Source organism: Hibiscus syriacus, unplaced genomic scaffold (genome assembly GCF_006381635.1).
Source record: "Hibiscus syriacus cultivar Baekdansim isolate YM2019G1 unplaced genomic scaffold, ASM638163v2 tig00117016_pilon, whole genome shotgun sequence".
Classification (NCBI taxonomy): domain Eukaryota; kingdom Viridiplantae; phylum Streptophyta; class Magnoliopsida; order Malvales; family Malvaceae; genus Hibiscus; species Hibiscus syriacus.
The window spans coordinates 6,714,539-6,722,318 of record NW_024063525.1 but is presented as its reverse complement, the minus strand read 5'-3'; the positions used below and the strand labels follow the sequence as shown (position 1 = coordinate 6,722,318).

General features: G+C 30.5%; 1 pseudogene; it reads right to left on the bottom strand.

The window, feature by feature from the left end:
* Positions 1-678: 678 nt before the first annotated feature.
* On the bottom strand, positions 679-3,795 carry LOC120195525 (annotated as a pseudogene).
* Between the last annotated feature and the right edge of the window lie 3,985 nt (positions 3,796-7,780).

Genomic DNA, 7,780 nt, shown 5'->3' with positions numbered 1-7,780 from the left:
TAAATTCTCACGAAGGCATCGCTTTCACCCCCACTTAAAAGGGTTCAGAGCTTGGGTATAGAGCCATAGATGAAAACTTTGAAAAATCTAAAATCATTGAAAAAACGTCAGTACAACTATTTATTTGAAAAATAATCAAAGATAAATCATTAGAATTGAATAAATAAATTAAAATTTAAACTTATAATATTCGCTCAAAAAGACAACCGGAAATTAATTTCGGTCTGACCCACTTACCTGTCCCCAACTGTGTCGCCAAGCTGTCACAACCGTCTTTCGGGTGGGCCGGAATTGGGATTCGACTTGAAAAAATGGGTTAGAGTCGCCACCGATCATTTTAAAAAAAAATATTTAGGCTGATCGGACACCATCTTACATGATCTGCATTTTACCAGAAATATATCGGGTTCGGAAGTCGGTTACAGTCAAGGAAGGATTAGCACCCTTGTACTGCCCTTTCAGTACCAATTAATTTATCGGTTTTCTTAATTGCGAAAATTAAAATTAAAATTAAAATTAAAATTGAAAGTATCCCTAAAAATCAAAATTAAAATTAAAATTAAAATTGAAAGTATCCCTAAAAATCGATTACAATAACGTATTGAACATAAGTCAAATATACATGTCCTAGGAATATAACAATTAAAGGTTGAACAATTACATGGAAAATGGCATAAATGAAGACACGGTGTTAAATAAAATAATAGATAAAAGATGCACTGCACAAAAATAAGGTTAGATACCGAATACCAGCAATGTGCAGCTAGCAATACACACCCTGTCTGCAAAAAGATTCCTATGATTTTTTGTTCTTGAAGAGGGCAAACCGGAGCTCTTCCTTTTGAATAAGCCTATATTCGTAAAAGGTGTTTCGGCAGCAAGAACTTTTGGGTCTTCATAAGCAGGAACACGTTTGATGCTCTTCGAGATTCCACAACCCATGACTCACACTGAAGGCGTTTAATTGCACTTCCTTTCCTTCCAGCACCACCAGTTCGGCCAGCTCGATGGACAGAAGTTTCAGACGTGTTTGGAAGCTCGTAATGTATTACCAGGTCAACACTAGGTATGTCAAGGCCACGAGCAGCAACATCAGTAGCAACTAAAATATTAAAATGCCCATTTCAGAATCCTGAGAGAGTTGCTTTCCTCCGAGCCTGAGCGATATCACCGTGCAAAGCCTCCCATTTAAAGTTTCTTGACATGGCATTTGTCAGCCGATCAGCATCACGCTTCATTTGAGTGAAAACAATACACTTTCCTCCTTTCGCATGGTCTGTAATTCGAGGACCAAGAATTAATGTTCCCACGCATATCTGCTGCAATCGAATATAAGGAAATTCCTTCAGCCAACTTTTGATCATCTTCTCCAACCAGATCAATAGTTGATGGGTTTTTTAAGCTGCTTTTGGGTTAGGCTTCTACTCCAATTAGGCATTGTTGCTGAAGACATCAAGCTTTGACGATTTGATCAGCTTCATCAAGAACAAGAAATTGAGCCTCTGTTAAGTTGAGAGCACCCCTCTTAAGCAGATCAATAATGCGGCCTGGTGTACCAACAGCTATACCAACACCATAGTCCCCCTTTTCGTTGTAGCCCCCGTCCCCATTTTAAATGAAAAAAATGGGAAGTGCTCTCCGCTTTTTCGGTGTTTGTTGTTCCTTTTATAGCTTTGTTGGCCAAATACGTGGAATTGAGCGTTTGGAACGTGGGAAACTAACCACCAGGTGATGTGGCGTGGCTGGGATAGTTGGGGGTTAAATATGGGCCTGCAAAAATAATTATAATACATAAACTAATAATAATAATAATAATAGTATAATATAATTGTTTTTGTAGACCCGGACAAAAACGGGTGTCTACAATACCAAATTTCACATTTAACTACTAGTATTTTAAACTTTGAACATAATTTAATTGTCCACATTAATTGAAAGTATCGATCATCATGCATTAAATATCAATATTTAAAAGATCGACTTGTTTTACTGAAAGTATTAAAAAATCTGGTTGCTTGATTAACATTATTGGTTGAGCCTTCTTATTATGTTAACTGGTTAAGTTATATGCTAAAATCGTATACATTATGAAAAAGTAATAGCAACCGATTAAGTTATAAGACAAGGGTTTCCTGGGTAACACAACATCTATAATTAGGATATTCTTCCTCCCATGTCCCCTCCTCACAAACATAATTAAATTTTCCTTTCCAATCCCCATTTCTCTTCTAATATTACTTCTCTATTTCACCTTACGATGTTTCTTATTATGTATGGATTCCATAAGGCATCCTCTTCTGGTGGCATGAAAAGGACTACTACTTATAAAGATATCCTCTTCTGGTGCCACGAAACCTATCTGAACTCTTATGCATACTTGTACAAATATTAGTTCTATGAATTATGGCACCAGAAGAGGATGCCTTTATAAGGCCGAACTCCTTCTCTTCTCTATCTTCTAAGCTTTTTGCCTTGCTTCATTAAAATGGGGAAGTTTTCTTCACTCAAGTTGCATATGGATTCAGTAACTCAAGTTACATATGATTCAAAAGAATCAAACCATGAACAATTGTCGATCATAAACTCATAAGTACGTATATATTTTAAATTTATCAATAAAGTATCACATAGATACAAGTATTGCTATTTTATATTTTGCACTGCTTTCTTAAATAAATATTAATTTATCTTCTCATGAACGCTGCAATATATATCTTAAATAAGTTATTTGAATTTAACTTAACTTACAAGATTGATACTTTTCCTAACATGTCCAATACAATTTATTTCAAATGTGGAGATAATATATTGTCCTGAAAATGTATCAATACATTTGATATCTATTTCGGTATCATTTTAAATTGTGCAATATATCTTAATAAGTACTTTCAATTTATTTCAAACCGTTTTTTAGTTAGACAATAACCCAAATGAAAATTGGCAAAGAACTCTAGAAACATGTTTATAAGTAAGACAAAACAAGTTTATATGTTTGAATCCATTTTTGTTATGCAAAACTCAGCATAAACAAGTTTACAAGTATAACATTATAGGTAGTGTCTTTTTTTTTTAATTTTCAACCGCTCATGTTACATGTTTATAACCTTTTATATTATCGAAAATTATACAAAACATGTTTATAAGTATAAGAAAATGTAGGTTGCGGTTTTTTAAATTTTCAATCGATATTATTATATGTTTCATGCCGTTTTTATTATTAAACAATAAGACAAAACATGTCTATAACTGAAACATATAGGTAGCGCATTCTTTAATTGTCAACCGTTTACATTAAATGTTTGAAACCTTTTATTATTAATGTGGAAGTAATACAAAACATGTTTATAAGTATAAAAGGTTTATAAGTATAACATATAAAATGCACATTTGTTTAATTATCTACAGAAAAGATTATATTTTCAAATCGTTTTTATTCAACAGTCAGATAAAATAGGTTTTTAAGTCTAACATTACAGGTCGTGCCTTCTGTAATAATAATTAATTTATTATTTTATATTCCTTATTTTTTATAAATTAATAATAATTGTTGTTTTCATGGTCTAATAGAAACAACACAACCCCCATATTTTTAAAAATTGAAATTCAAACTCAGGTTGTACATATTACAAAATAAAGTTGCTTCATGATCCCAAAAACAATAACCATAACAACTGCATGGGTTGGCCCTTGGTTGCCAAACTTGGTCGACTGAGTTCGAGGATAGTTCTTCTTATCACAATTGCAGTCGATCCGTTTTGGACCGAAAACCTCGCTCTTGTTGCGACACCATGTCATTAGGCATATAAACCTTCAAATCTCTGAATAAATACCTTCTAAATGTAATTTCTTATAATTTTTGGGATTTAAAGCTTTCACGATTCAACATCCTTCTTCTATTAATTATTTAACCCCATAAAATATTTGAAACATGCCATAGATATATGGCATTATTATTACTTTTATCGATTGCTTGCTTCAAACAATGCATACCATATTCCTGGTTCTTTCCACTAAAATAAGCATACATGCCTGTTATGTATAACACTTCAGGATTATTACTAGTTTTTCATCTTTTTTGAAAACTTATCTCAGTTTGAGTCCGATCATCCAAGGTCTTATCCGCTTAAACTTTCATAACATTTTAGGTACAACCTATTTTATTATTAAAAATATTAACATTCCAAATTACAACCTTTTTTATTATTGGACCATGACATTATTGGGCGCAACCTTATTTCTTATATATGATCATAACATTTTTAGTTTTAAACTTATTTTCTTATACTAGGATAATCCAACGCTCCATCAGCTTAAACTCTGATAATATTTTTGACGTAACCTACTTTATTATTTAAAATATTAACATTCCAGATTACAACATGTTTTATTAATTAACCATGGCATTATTGGGTGCAACCGTATTTCTTATATATGATCATAACATTTTCAGTTTTAAACTTATTTTCTTATACTAGGATAATCCAACGCTCCATCAGCATAAACTATGATAATATTTTCGGCCTAACCTACTTTATTATTAAAAATATTAATATTCTAGATTACAACATTTTTTTATTATTGAACCATGACATTATTGGGCGCAACCGTATTTATTATATATATGTTCATAACATTTTTAGTTTCAAACTTATTTTCTTATACTGGGATAATCCAAGACTCCATCAGCTTAAACTTTGATAACATTTTCGGCGTAGCCTGTTTATTATTGAAAGTATTAATATTCCAGCTTACAACCCTTTTTATTATTGAACCATGACATTATTGTAGTAACCGTATTTCTTATATATGATCATAACATTTTCATAGTAAACTTATTTTCTTATATTTGGATAATCCAACGCTCCATCAGCTTAAACTCTGATAACATTATCTGCGCAACCTATTTTATTATTAAAATTCCATATTACACCTTTTTTTTATTATTGAACCATGACATTATTAGGTGCAACTATATTTCTTATATATGATCATAACATTTTCAGTTTTAAACTTATTTTCTTATACTAGGATAATCCACCACTACATCAGCTTAAACTATGATGTATTCATAACATTTACTTTTGATAACTTATTTTCTTAATTTGTAATACATTATATTGCAATCTGGTATGTTACTCCAAATAGAAAGTTTTTTTGTTTCAGCTAATAACATTGTCGGTCGCGCTTTTAACCGATAACTTTTTTTACTGGTCACGCCATTTTTTATCCTTATTTTAGGCACCTCACGGCAGAACATCCCTACATTATACATACATTCATGCATTGATACTTTTAATTTAATCAACTTTAGTTTTTAAAAAAAAGTAAAAATAAAAATAATTATAATTATAATCATTAAAAAACTAAATTTATCGTAATATATTTTCAAATTTATCATCAAAATATTAAAACTTATATATTAATAGCATTTAAAATAATATAATTTAGGGATAAACTGAATACATATGAGATTTTAAATCAAAATTTAAATAAATTATAAAATACCTAGGGATCAAATTGAAAGAATTATAAATTTAAAGCTTAGATTTATATAACATTGGACAAAATTCCATCAATTTACAAACTTGGAGACAAGACTATAATCCTCATTAAAGTATTTTTCGAGGACAAGCAGGCCTAAAGACATGAATCTAAAATAATATTTAAAGGCCATATTTCCCATTTTCATATTTTTTTCATTTTCTCATTTTGCTCTCTACAACTCTCAAAATTCTCTGTCTTCTCTCTATATTTATTAGCCAAAAATTCAGAAAACCTCTAAAATATTCGATCAAACTCTCAAAGTTCATCCGTGTTCATCTTTTATTCATCCTAAAACTCTCCTTTGATCCTTACAAACACAAAAAAACTTGACTCAACTTGTTTTTAGATCAAAACTCAAAAATCTCATCTTGTTCTTCACATGTTCTTCCATTTTTACTCTTTTTTATTCTCAAAAAATAGAAAAATCACTCACCTAACATATTTCACTCAATCAAACCTAAAATCCAAACATTGTTAATCTTCTGTTCATTCCAAAATCCTAGTTTGATCCATATAAACACAATAAATCTTTCCCAACCAATTTTTTATGATCAAAACAAAAAAAACATTATTCATCTTATGTCCATTTCAAAGCCAGTTTGATCTATAGAAATATAAGAACCCTAAATCTCACTCGATCCCCTTTATCAGACTATTCTTCTTCTTGGTCTTTTTCTCAAATCGTCTATTTTTCTTCAATCGTCCCTTTTTCTTCTTCTTCTCTAACCGAGACCTTTCCCCTTCTTCTCTTTCTCAAAATGTCCCTTTCTCTTCCTCTACTCTAACCATGACTCTTCATCCTCTTTTCTTTTTTAAACTGTTATTTTCTCTTCCTCTTCTTTTCTAGTGTCCATATTCTCACATTATTCTAAGTTCGCATATTCTTCTCTAGCTACTCACATTCTCTTTCAAATTGTCTACATTTTTTTGATTGTTTATTTAAAATCTTTTTATTTTAGGGTTCAATGGATATTCAGTCTTTTGAACTTTCCAGGTAAATGTGTAATTTTTTTTTATTTCAAATTAATGATTGTTCTTTTTATCTTTTGTAGGAGACTTATAAATAGATCAGAATGATTAACATTCTGAAAAAGGTAAACAACGTCCTTTTATATATATATATATATATATATATATATATATATTTCAAGGGGACGTAAATGATTAACTGGCCGAAGCAGTTGATGGAAAAATTTCCTTTAAGAGAAAGGCTACATGTTCATATGAGTTTGAGAGAAGAACTCTTTTTGGGGACCATTATTTCACCTTCATCAAGTCTATCAATGGTGATGTTTATGTTGAGTGTAAGTATTGCAAAAAAAAAGGTACAAAGGTTGATTCTTTTATTGGTACCTAACCACAAAAGGTGTACTGATAAATACCAAACTTCTAAGGATTATTTTGCTGAAAATCCCAGTATGGTAAGTTATTTTGATCAAAATAAATATTGTGAATTGTTTATTGAGGCTACTTTGTAACATGGTTATGCTTTGAGTATGGTTGAGCATGAAAGACTTAGGATTTTAAATCATTACCTTAATGCTAATATGAAGGATATTTCGAGGTATATTGTTACTAATTATTGCATGTTAAAGCATGAAAATCATAAAAATATCAACTTGATTCGGTGGATTCTGTTTCAAGTTGTATTTGTTTTACATGTGATGAATGATCTGTGTGCACTTCACATTCTTATTTTGTTCTTACTACACATTATATCGATACTAGCTAGAAACTTCAGTCTAAAATACTGAATTTTCGTTGTTTTTCTCCATCCCATTATAGTGAGTCAATTTTTAAGTTTGTATAAAATATGATATGCAAATAAGATCCTGAGAAAAAAACTTTTACCATAACTCTTGACAATGTTTCTGTAAATGATAAAATGGGCGACTTAGAGATGATTTGAATATTATTTCTCCTCTTCCATGTCATGGCAAGTATTTTCATATAAGGTATATTGTCCACATTTTGAACTTGATAGTTCAAAATGGTTTGAAGTTACTTGATTCTTCTATCATTAAATTGTGTAAAATTGTTAAGTTTATTGATTCTTCTGATTCACGATATTGTGCCTTTGAATTAGATGTTAAAGACTATGATCCTTCTTTTCGTTGTAAGTTGTTATTGGATGTTCCTACTTGATGGAATTCTACTTACTCAATGATTCATAGCACTTGTCATTAACTTGTTTTCAGTTGGGAAAATGATTTGGATATGATTAGTGATTATGAGT